Below are 12,040 nucleotides of genomic sequence, written 5' to 3' on the forward strand. Positions count from 1 at the left end.
CCTTACCGTTCCAATAGTTTTGGAGGGGAGTGTATGTTTCAAGAATACAAAATAAGTAGAGTATACATGCCAATACATTTTTTAAAAAATTATTATTTTAGGGCAGGTAGCAGGATAATGTGATGTTAAATATCACTCTATCAGATGTAAAAGCAACCATTAGCAAGCAGGTGTTAGTTATGCAACATGACCCTGTAACATTAGTGACCTAACAATAATAACAGAACATCTATGTTGTATTGTTCTTCTCGCTTTGATTTTTTCTCTCTCTGTATTTGTTCCTGTTTTGCTGTCAAAGTGTGTTTTGCTTTTGATGTGCTGATTTGTTGCCACTGTAATACACAATTATATTTCTCTTTCCTCCCTTGTTAGTTTTGTTATTTATTTATTTTTTTACTATTTTTTCTGCTATTTTTTTCCTTTTATTTCTTTCTCTTTATTTTTGTTCCTTTATTTTTCTCCCTCACATAAAAGTAGAAATGTTTTGAAAGCACGTACTTAGTAGCTGCCCAGAGCTAGCGTGCAGCCTCTTCACAGGCTGGAAAAAAAGAAGCTAACAATAAAAGTATTACTATGTGGATATTGCACCAGAATGACAGATTAAGAAAAATTGTGAAGAGGTTTTAAAATCAAGTTGATGCAGCAGCTTTTGAATCATGATTGTGCAAGAAATATGATATGTGAACTGCAGCACTGTACACTTTTCAGAATGTCATAACAGAATTATCCTTCTTTGCACGGAAAAAAGAAACCTATATAAGAGAAGAAAAACCTCAACCTCAAGAAAGGTTCATTTTATTTTGTATAATTTGACTGTCTAGCAGTATCTTGTCAGTCAAATAACAATGTAGCTAGTCAGCTAGTTTGCAAGCCAAATAATGTCACATTTTTGGTATATCAGTTTGCTAACAAGCCTAAAGATATGAAACTGTCAAAACTGAGTATATATAAATATATAATATGTATATATAAATTCTTGACTTTATTTTTTGAATTATGACATTTTTGGGTGAATTATAGATTATAACATAAGATGTCAACCTAATGTGAGACTAAAGGTAATGTTGGAGCTAACATGAGCTAAGCATGATAGTGTCATCAGTGGTGGCTTGGCGGTTAAGGCTCTGGGTTACTGATCGGAACATCAGGGATTCAAGCCCCTGTGCTGCCAAACTGCCATTGTTGGTCCCTTGAGCAAGACCATTAACCCTCTCTGCTCCAGGTTGGCCATGCGCTCTGACCCCAACTTCCTGGCATGCTGGGGTATGTGAAGAAAATAATTTCACTGTGCTGTGACCAATAAAGACTCATAATCAAATATTAATGATAGAAAACAAAGATTCTGCTCTGAAATTATGAGAATTTCAATAAACGAAAATGATCGCAAAGGCGCAGGTCACATGTTATTTCAAAGAAGCTAGAGTAAGCCCACTTCTGTTTTCTTGCCCACTGCATGTACACTATATGGCCAAAAGTGTGTGGACACCTGACCATTACACCCACATGCAAGTCTTCCCCAAACTGTCACCACTAAATTAGAAGTGCATATTGTCCAATTGTCTATAATGTCTTTAGCATTACAATTTCCCTTCCATGTTCCAGCATGACAATTCTCCTGTGCACAAAGCAAGGTCCATTGAAGGCCGATAGTTTTGGAATGGGATGTTCAAAAAGCACATATGGGTGCCATGGTCAGGTGTCCACATCCTTTTGGCCATATATTGTAATTGTTATGGCATAAGGGTTGGCTGTTCTAGATTTTAGTGTTTTATTTTAAACTATATATTCACTCATGATTTAGCTATTTTTAAAAAATGATTATTTTAAAGAAATTTATAATTGCTAATTATTTACACACCAGTTTCTAAGTTGTACAGGCTTTGCACATACAATATCTCAGGACTGATAAATGAGTAAATATAGTACTGTGCTGACTGAGGAGAAAGGTGTTGGCGAGTTGCTTTGAGAGGGGAACCCAAATGACTTTTGGTTTAGAGCCCCCAAAATGCTACAGCCAGCTAAGGTCATATGACCTTGTAAGTGTAAACAGTAACAGCTTACAAAATGATCTCAAGAACCAATACAAGTAGCTTGGCTAGCTATGACCCTCACAATGTAGCTAACAAACAAGAACTAAACTAATTTTAAACTACCTCTGTAATATTAACTAATTTGCTCAATTAATCCACTTGATCTCAGGCTACACTGCATTGCTCTTACCTCTTGATTGGAGCTTAGAGATTATAGAAACCAAAATATAAAAGACAACATACAGTTCACCAGATCTTTAGCTTGTTATGCAATATAACCCCATCAAACATGAGAGAAGAAAAAATAATAAAAATAGACACCTATAGCACTCTATTAGTAGTTAAAAAATGTGAGTAGTTGTGACAACACCATTGGGCTTGCTCTTTCATTCATAAACAAAATATAACATGCATATTTCAGTTCATCTCACTGTCTCACTATTAAATTGTGAGTGAGAATATTAAGTATGGTGTTAATGTGATTGTAGGAATGAGGTTGTAATTCCCCATTTATCATAATGACACTCACAGGACATATAATAACGGCGGCTGTGGCTCAGGTGGTAGAGTGAGTTGTCCACTAATAGTAGGGTTGGCGGTTCGATTCCCGACCCATGTGACTCCACATGCCGAAGTGTCCTTTGGCAAGACACTGAACCCCAAATTGCTCCTGATGGCAAGTTAGTGTCTTGCATGGCAGCTCTGCTACCATTGGTGTGTGTGAATAGAAGAATGAGACACAGAGTAAAGTGCTTTCTTTGTCTCCTAACATATGGATTTGGCATTGTATAAATTATTGCTGTCTGGATGGGAGAGATGGCATACATCAGAATAACACTATCCAAACATGGGTGTCTGTTAGTATACGTATGTGGAAGAGGGTATCAGAAGGGGCTCTATACAAAATTCTTTTAGGAAGCTAATAACCTTAACAGGGTTTTCGTAAGAATGACTTTTACAGTTTTCACTTTTCCCTTCAGGCTAAATCTGTGTATTTCTGGAATCCTCTGTAAACTATTAAAGAAATTAAGGATTTTACCACAAGTATTACTACACATTTATTGTGAAACTAAAAAGAAAGTTTTTAATCGTTCACATGACAAAATTCGTATAAAAAATATGGTTTGGTGTGTGGTTTCTGTTCTTATCTTTTGTTTTCTTATATGAAATTCATTTGTATTAAATCCAACAAAATCAAGCCACATTCACATTTGCTTGAATTTCTCATACAATCATCTTTGTTTGTTTGTAATTATCTAAACAGTCTTATGTGGTATTAATGTGCTGCTTAATAATACGTAAATACAATCAGATTAATCAGATTAGCCACTCAAGCATACCATGCCAAAAAAAGCACACTATTGTGTCTGCTATATCTTACATTTTGATATTTGTTTGTTCTGTACACTTTGTTAAAATCTGTGTATTGGTGCTGAAGTGGATATAGGAGTCAGGTGTTCAATTTGTCTGTGAATAGGGTTCCATACAGATACACTGAGTCACTAACACTGGGGTCCTAGTGCTACGTGATGGATGAAGCTGTTGGTAATTGAAATAGTTGTGACAGTTCCTGGTCTCCTCCTCCATGCCCAGTCAGGCGCTTGTCAGCTCTGTCTGCCTACTAAAAATGTGGAGGCAGACTTCATACGCTTATATGCAGAGGCTGCGATTCTCAGATCAGCCCTGCTGTTACTTTATGCAGTAGTGTAAAGATCAGTGACACTTTTCTACATCTAAATTATGAGAGTAAGAAAGGAAATGAATCATTAATTGATTAAAAATGCATAGTCTTAAAGGATATACGTTTAACAGAACTGCTCCGGCTTGATGTGTTGTTTGATTCAGGAGACTGTATAATGAGCTAGAGTGGGTTTGGTGCACATTTTGTGCACCATTTGTGTGTAGATTCAATTTAAAGCTGACATTCTGCACATTAACTTCGCAGTTATTGTTTCATTTGGAATACATATGCTAGAGTATAGAACACAACTAAAGTTGTGTCGCTGTGCAATTACAGCCTGCACCATATAACATCAGAAGCAAGTGTCTAGGCCTTGTGGTTTTCCTAAATTAAACTGTAATCCAAGTGTACACTATTGAGTTCTGTGCACGGAGAATTGTAGTGCCTTTCTAATGAAATCCAGTGTTGCTGTGCAGGATTGCAATGAATAGAGTAATGAATAAATAACAGTGTTGCCCTCACTGACTGCAATAGGGTAGGCCAGCTGTAAGCTAGCAGAAAAAAAGAATAAAGCATAAGTATCAGCTAGTGTACGAATGGGGAATTTGAGGCTTGCTAAAAGTTGTATAATATATTTTACAACCCAGTCTGCCATGACACAAACATTGGCTATGCACGCAGCATTGTATTGATGTAGTGGTTTAACCTTATATCCAGTTAGAGTAGCATATATCATACTGATTTGATTTTTAATTCCAAAGATGCATTTTGCTCGTGGAATAGTACCACCAGAGGCTCAAGGCAGGTTGTGTTGAACAGAAATTTTATGGACCCTTATGTTATTTTATTCACATAATGCTTCATTCCTATAAGTGTAAAGTGTTTTCTGAGCAGAATAGTTCGATTAGCTGTTGTCATTGCTTAATCCTGGACAGGGTATGTATCTTAGGTGTAAACAGTCCTTTTGATATCCTTCTCAGTGCTTAGAATGTGAAATTATGGAATTTCGCCATCTCTGGTAGAAAAATGCTAATGTGTGGTTAGCAAATGTAAATTTTTTTATACTTTCTTCTATCTGATCTTTTCTGAACCTTTGAGGACATTCTGATACATTTAGAAAGTGATTCATGTACAATAACATTTTTTAAGTTTCAGCATAAATTTAAATATAAACTCACTGTCCACTTTATTAGGAACACCTGTACACTTGCACATTTAGGCAGTTATCTCATCAGCCAATCACGTGGCAGCAGGACAATGTATAAAATCATGCAGATACAGGTCAAGAGCTTCAGTTAATGTTCACATCAAACATCAGAATGAAGAAAAAGTGTTATCTCTTAACAGTGGTATGGTTGTTGGTGCTAGATGGAGTGGTTTGAGTATTTCAGAAACTGCTGATCTCCTGAGAATCTCACATGGGAATTTACATGGAATAGTACATAGAAAACAAAAAACATCCATTGAGTGGAGAGTCTGCAAACTGAAACACCTTGTTGATGCAAGAGATCAAAGGAGAATGACCTGGTCTGAGCTGACAGGAAGTCTCTAGTAACTCAAATAAGCACTCTTTACATCCGTGGTGAGCAGAAAAGCATCTCAGAATGCACAGCACCTCAAACCTTGAGGTGGATGAGCTACAACAGTAGAAGACCACATGAGGTTCACTCCTGTCAGCCAAGAACAAGAATCTGAGGCGACCATGGGCACAGCCTCACCCAAACTGAACAGTTGAAGACTGGAAAAAGACCAGGTGATTTTTACTGGCCAGTTTTAAAAGGCTATACCCATGATAGCCTCAAATTCCTGTTCTTGGCTGACAGGAGTGAATTATATGATATCCTTCCTGGCAGCTCAAACAGATCTGGCCATTTTCCTCTGACCTCTCTTATCAATAAGGCATTTACACACACATAACTGTGGCACACTTAGTGTTTTTGTTTTTTGCACCATTCTGTGTAAACTCTAGAGACTGTTGTGTTTGAGAACCCCAGGAGATCAGCAGTTTCTGAAATACTCAAACCAATCCATCTGGTACCAATGTCCATGCCATGATCAAAGTCACTGAGATCCCACTTGTTCTTCATTCTGGTGTTTGATGTGAACATTGACTGAAGTGTTCTGATTAAAGTGGATGGTGAATGTAAATCTAAATGTTAAATGTAAATGTTAAATAGAAATGTAAATGGTACAGCATTAGCCAAAACATTAAAACCACTCACAGGTGAAGTGAATAATGGCATCTTTCAAGGGGTGGGAGATATTACGCAGCAAATGAACAGTCAATTCTCAAAGTTGATGTGTTGGAAGCAGGAAAAATGGACAAGCGTAAGGATCTGAGTGACTTTGACAAGGTCCAAATTGTGATGGCTAGACAACTGGATCAGAGCATCTCCAAAACAGTAGGTCTTATGGGGTGCTCCCAATATGCAGTGGTTAGTACCTACCAAAAATAGTCCAAGTAAGGACAACTGGTCAACCGGTGACAGAGTCATAGGTCATTGCTGCGCCAGGGGAGTGAAGGCTAGCTTGGTCCAATACCACATAAGAGCTACTGTAGCACAAATTGCTGAAAATTTTAATGCTGGCTACAATAGAAAGGTGTCTGAACACACAGTGCATCATAGCTTGCTGCATATGATGCTGCGTAGCTGCAGACCAGTCAAAGTGCCCATGCTGACCCCTGTCCACCTCTGGAAGTACCTACAATAGGCACGTGAGCATCAGAAGTGGACCATGGAGCAATAGAAGAAGGTGGCCTGGTCTGATGAATCACGTTTTCTTTTACATCATGTGCATGGCTGGGTGAGTGTGCTTCATTTACTTGGGGAAGAGATGGCACAAGTGCACACTATGGGAAAGCAAGGTGGTGGAGGCAGTTTGATGCTCTAGGCAATGTTCTTCTGGGAAACCTTTGGTGCTGGCATTCATGTGGATGTTACTTTGACATGTACCACGTGAGTTCAAGGTATTGACTTGGCCATATTGTGTCTGAAATGTCAGTTATTCAACAGTGATATTTGTAAAACTGTTGTATAAAAGCAATATCACACTCACAATCGAGCTGTTATCACACTCTTGCCCATGTGATATTGCTTAAATGGCCAAAACATTTGTCGACACCCTGTCCATAATACCCATATCTGATTTTTTAACATCCCATTCCAGATTTAGTACCCCTTTGCTGTTATAGTAGGCTCCACTCTTTTGGTAAGGCTTTCCACCAGATTTTGGAGTGTGGCTTTTGGGATTTGTGCTCATTCTGCCACAAAAACATTAGTGAGGTCAGGTACTGAGGTCGGGCGAGGACTGGGTCATGTTGCTGACACAGTTCATTCCAAAGGGGTTCACTGGGGTTGAGGTCAGGGATCTGTGCAGCCCTCTCGATTTCTTCTACTCCAAACATAACAAATCATGCCTTCAGGTCATGCTGGAAAACATCTGGACCCCTTAGTTTAAGTGAGGGGAAACTGTAATGCTACAGCATGCAAAGACATTGTATATGTGTGTACTTACAACTTTGTGACAACAGATTAGGGAAAGCCCACATATGGGTACGATGGTCAGAGATGTCTACAAACATTTGGCCATATAATGTATAAATGTAAATATTAAATATAAATGTAACTTATATGTCAATGTTATATGTAGAAGTTAAATGTTTCATTCATATGCTAATTGCCCTGTCGACAGTGCAGACACTGTTGCCAGAGATTTGCATTTATATTTAATATTAACATTTAACATTTAGATATATTTTTACAGTTTACACTGAAACATTATTTTACAGTAATCACTATCCAAATGTATTAAAATGTCCTCAAATATATATATAAAAAATATGATCAGAAACGAGTATTATACATTTTTTCAGTTGGTGCCCATCTACTTGAAAAAAACATTTCGTAATATGGGTTGCGCTGTACTCTTCTCAACCACGCAGATTCAACTGAGAGGCAGGTAATAGACATTTACTGAGAATTCAGGGTGTCCCAAACCACTTTCTGTGCGTTAACTAAACAGTATGGACATCAGTGTTGAAATATCACTTAGTATGGTCTTGTACATATCCATGTGACAGAATAACTCAGTAACATGTGAAAAAGCAACAGTTCTCTTATGCAGGACTCTTTGTATTGTTGAGTCTGATGAAATCCTTATGAGATATTTGGCTCAAAGTTAGTGGAAAGGTTTCTCTTTTATAGTTTTAAAGCCATACCAGAAACTTGGGGGCTGGTGCTTGGCTGTACTTCTGTGAAGTGCTTTAACATAACATTTGAAATTACTGTCAATTTGAACCTGACAGCTTTGACTGAATTACTGAGTTACTATTTTAGGATTATCAGGGCAACTCACTGCAGCTCAGGAAGCATGCATTGTACATTGTATCTTTTTAAATTAAAAAAAAAAAATAATTATTATTTTTTTTTAAAAAAAGGAAGAGAACACCAAGTTACTCTGAACTCAACTACTAGAAACACATATTTGTTCATTTCTCAATACATGGAATCGTGCTGAAATGATTATGTGGGAATTCGTCATTTGTTAGAACGGTTAGAATTCCTTAACCTTTTGAGAACATTGTCTTCACAAATGGCTTTTATTGATTTGAAGCAGGAAGAATAACATATTGCCAAATGCACTTCTGTTATGAGTTTTGAATGAGTAATTCAAAAATATTGATCACATTTAATGTGTGTTGATGCAACTGAGAGAAACTGTAAACAAACAAAAAAAGTACAGAAAAAAGCATCGATTAGAAAAAGAGCTGCTGTAAAGGCTGTGGCTGCAGTTCGGTCGTTAAACACTGGATGGCAGTCTTGCTACATGAGAGCAGTCTGTAGACTCGGTGTCCACTGCAGAGCTGCACTCATGCTGGGGTAAGAGCTTTGAGACAAGGTCAAACCCAACCTTGTGTTCAGCTAACATTCCTGCATTTCACGGTTTCAAGCACTCATACTGCCAGAAGTTTCTCTTTGTAATACTCTCAGAATCATATACTGAGTTTGTTTAGACTTTCCTTGAAATTTTATATAATTCAGCTTAGTACTTAAGGATACAATCATTCATTTTACGTTTGATAGGCTGGAACCAGCGTAGGCACCAATGTTGTTGTCACAGACAGAGCAATGATTGATTTTCCTTCTGTCTTTAAAAAAAAGAGAAGTTTTTAAAGGTCTTTTGCAGTTTGATGTCCATGTCAGAAGATGTTTATGATCTGGTATGTTCTTCAAATACAGTTTATTAAACTACAAATTTACCACACATGTACATTTTGACATAAATGTCAACAAACTTCAACAAATCATAAGGTACATCTCTATACAGTAGACTTATTACTCTCTGAAGAGCTATGACCTACACCTGAGTCTCAGCCCTTAATGTCTATTTGTCACCCTGACAACACTGCAGCACTGAGCTGATTGGTGTATCTGGACTTGTATGTTTCGAGGAAAGGTTACACAAGGGTCAGAGGACACGACCAGACAAAAGTGTCAGAACATTGACACTCTGGCCCATGAGGTGAAGGTTAATCATAATGTTGGAGCATGTCAACACAAATGAATGCAGAGCAGCAGCCCCACCTTCTGGTTGGAGATTGATAGCACACTGTCAATGTCTTCAGGCTACACTGTAGGCTGATGCTAGAACACAGTTAAACAAATCATCACTTTGCTTGATGGCAATTAGCATGTGCGCATTTCACATTAAGCCTACTGGTAACGATCACAAAAAGCACTGTGTCTCTCCCCCTGTGCGTCTGTGTGATAAATGCAAATCTGTTTCTCTCGGCGTAGAGAAAAGAAGTTAGAGTTATCAACTGTGGGCGTTCCTTGAGAAAGCTCTTCTGGAACGAAAGGCGCTGAAGTGCGCGAATCTTTTTAAGAGGCGAAAGCAGAAAGTAATTTTTGCAAGCTGTTCGTGCCGTTATCTGGCTGTGGGTTTTTGCCTGTTTTCCTCCGGCAGAGCTGTAATGAATAATTAGTGTAGAGGGGAGATAAATAGCCACAGGCCTTGCTGGTGCTGAGGAAATCCATTTAGGTTATTACTCCTTACATAAAACCCATTTTCACTCTAAGAGCTGCCTTTACTGTCCATACTGAATAACAAACAGATAACACGCAAACAAACAAAAAGAATACAATTACTTCTTACCCTCCTTGATGGAGAATAGTGGAAAAGTGGTCCATGTCCCGAGGGACAGGGTGGCTGTGTGCAGGCCTGAGGCTCTGCAGTTCCCACTGGGAGCAGGGCTTTAGGTCTCACCTGAGATTTGTCAGTGTCTATTACCATCGTTTCTGCTAGGAGTTCAGAGAAGCTGCAGAGAGAGGGTGTGTGAATGGCCTTGGTGAGAGGAGATCAGCGAGTAGAACTGAACAGAAGTCAGCACCCTGAATCTTTTTATAGGAACACCTTGACAAATATTGATCGAAGAGTGTAATTTGATAGATTGGTTTAAGGGAGTAATTCAATGCAACCCCTGGGAAAGTGTTTGTTGGATCTGTCTCTTGTTTGCTTTCAGACTGTTTTTGGCTATACAGTGTATCATCCCTGACCAATGCTCAGAGTCATGACTCCTGTAGGTCCCGTGGGGTTGGCATCACATCAGCACATCTGCTGTCTGTATGCCTGTATGCTTTGGGCTGTTGATTTCACCCACACTACATGGCTTGCTTAATAGAAGTCTTCTGCAACGCAACAACACAGTTCTCAATTCTCCTGTTGGTCCTTCTGATATACAGTGCAGTCATGTTCTGATGCATGGTGCAGTTCGATGTGTATGTCGCTGCACTTCATTCATATAAACCTTTGACTGAAATGCTGTATTCAAGGAAGAAGTGACGACTGGTTGAATATTAAATGGGAGGGCTAAAACAAATTTAACTACTCATCAGTAACTTGCAGGTGCTATTATGAAACCTATGGGTTGATCCTTATAGCACAGAGTGTCATCTTGTAGCATGTCATCGAATAGCAAGCAGAGTGAACCGAAAAGCTGTGCTTGCCGTTAGCCAGCTCTTTCATTCAAATTAAACAATACAAAACTTACCGTACTTTCATTCAGCCCGTTCTGTAATATGTACTTTGATTGGACAACATTTGCTTAGTATATTTAGTTCTAGTATTTCCTGCAAGTTTTGGAAAAAAAGAGAATCATCTGAAAAGTAATCCACCTTGTGTGTGTTTATTACACTCAATGCTATATGTGCCTTCTCAGTCATAACAGGTTATGGATGTGGCAGTGATGTTTGCATTAATGAATACATTAGCCAAAATGGATGCTTAATCTACAGTCAACAACAGGATACTTGAATCTACTGTCCGAGCTAGAGAGAAATCAGCCCCATACGTGTGTCTATTTCTTATAACTGCTGCCTGTCTTGTGTGTGGTTCTACCAAATGGAAATATATCCACGACAAGCCATTTGTTAACAACAAATAACATGATGTGAATGGCAAAAATGTGACCTTGTTTTTATTTATTTATTTATGTTTTTCTGTGAAAGAGAGGGAGAGCCTTAGCAACTCTAGCCCATTTATACAGTCCAGCCCTGCAACCCAGTGACAAATTTACAAACTACTGTCTGATAAAAATCAATAGAAGTACATGGGTTAGAATATTAAACTGTACAGCACTGCTATTTGTTCAAAATAAAAATGGGTTTTAGTCTTGTCCTCGGAGAACCAGTGGTGGAATTTTAATTCTTTGGTCTTGTAGACTGTCAGAAGTAGGAGGGCAGAGATCCATCTTTTATTCTCCCACTCAGTCTTACATGAATGAATCACGGTCTCAGAGTCTTTTCACAAGTCCTGTCTGCTTCTCCCTGTCACTTCCCAGCGTGGGGGGGCTTTTCTAGCTGCTTACATTGTCACTGCGTTTTTGCATAAACATAAACACAGTACAGATTAGAATGCCAACATAACCAGACAATTAATAGAAATCATGGTCACTTATTATTTTTTTTTCATGGGAGTATTGGCTGGAACCAGATTCAGTCACATGCAAGAGTAGTTTTATACCTTAGCCCCTAAGGCACTGTGCAAAATTTGAAGCTACTTCATTGCTATGTTTCATCATATTTTTTGCAGGATTTATATGCCTACTTTACTGGAGGAGTTTTTTTTAAGCCTTGTGAATCCAGACCCCATCTAAATGTCATAAAATCAGCATTGGGTTGGATAAGGAGGGCTGTAGGCATGAGCAACGAGGCTGCTTGGAGTTTTGGGATTAAATGGACGACATGCTGTGACTGTGCTGCATGAGGTTATTAATTCACTCCAAGAGTGAGACCACTGTCAACTGTGTGGGTGCCGATAAGGAGAGGTG

Source organism: Ictalurus punctatus, chromosome 5 (assembly GCF_001660625.3).
Source record: "Ictalurus punctatus breed USDA103 chromosome 5, Coco_2.0, whole genome shotgun sequence".
Lineage (NCBI taxonomy): Eukaryota > Metazoa > Chordata > Actinopteri > Siluriformes > Ictaluridae > Ictalurus > Ictalurus punctatus.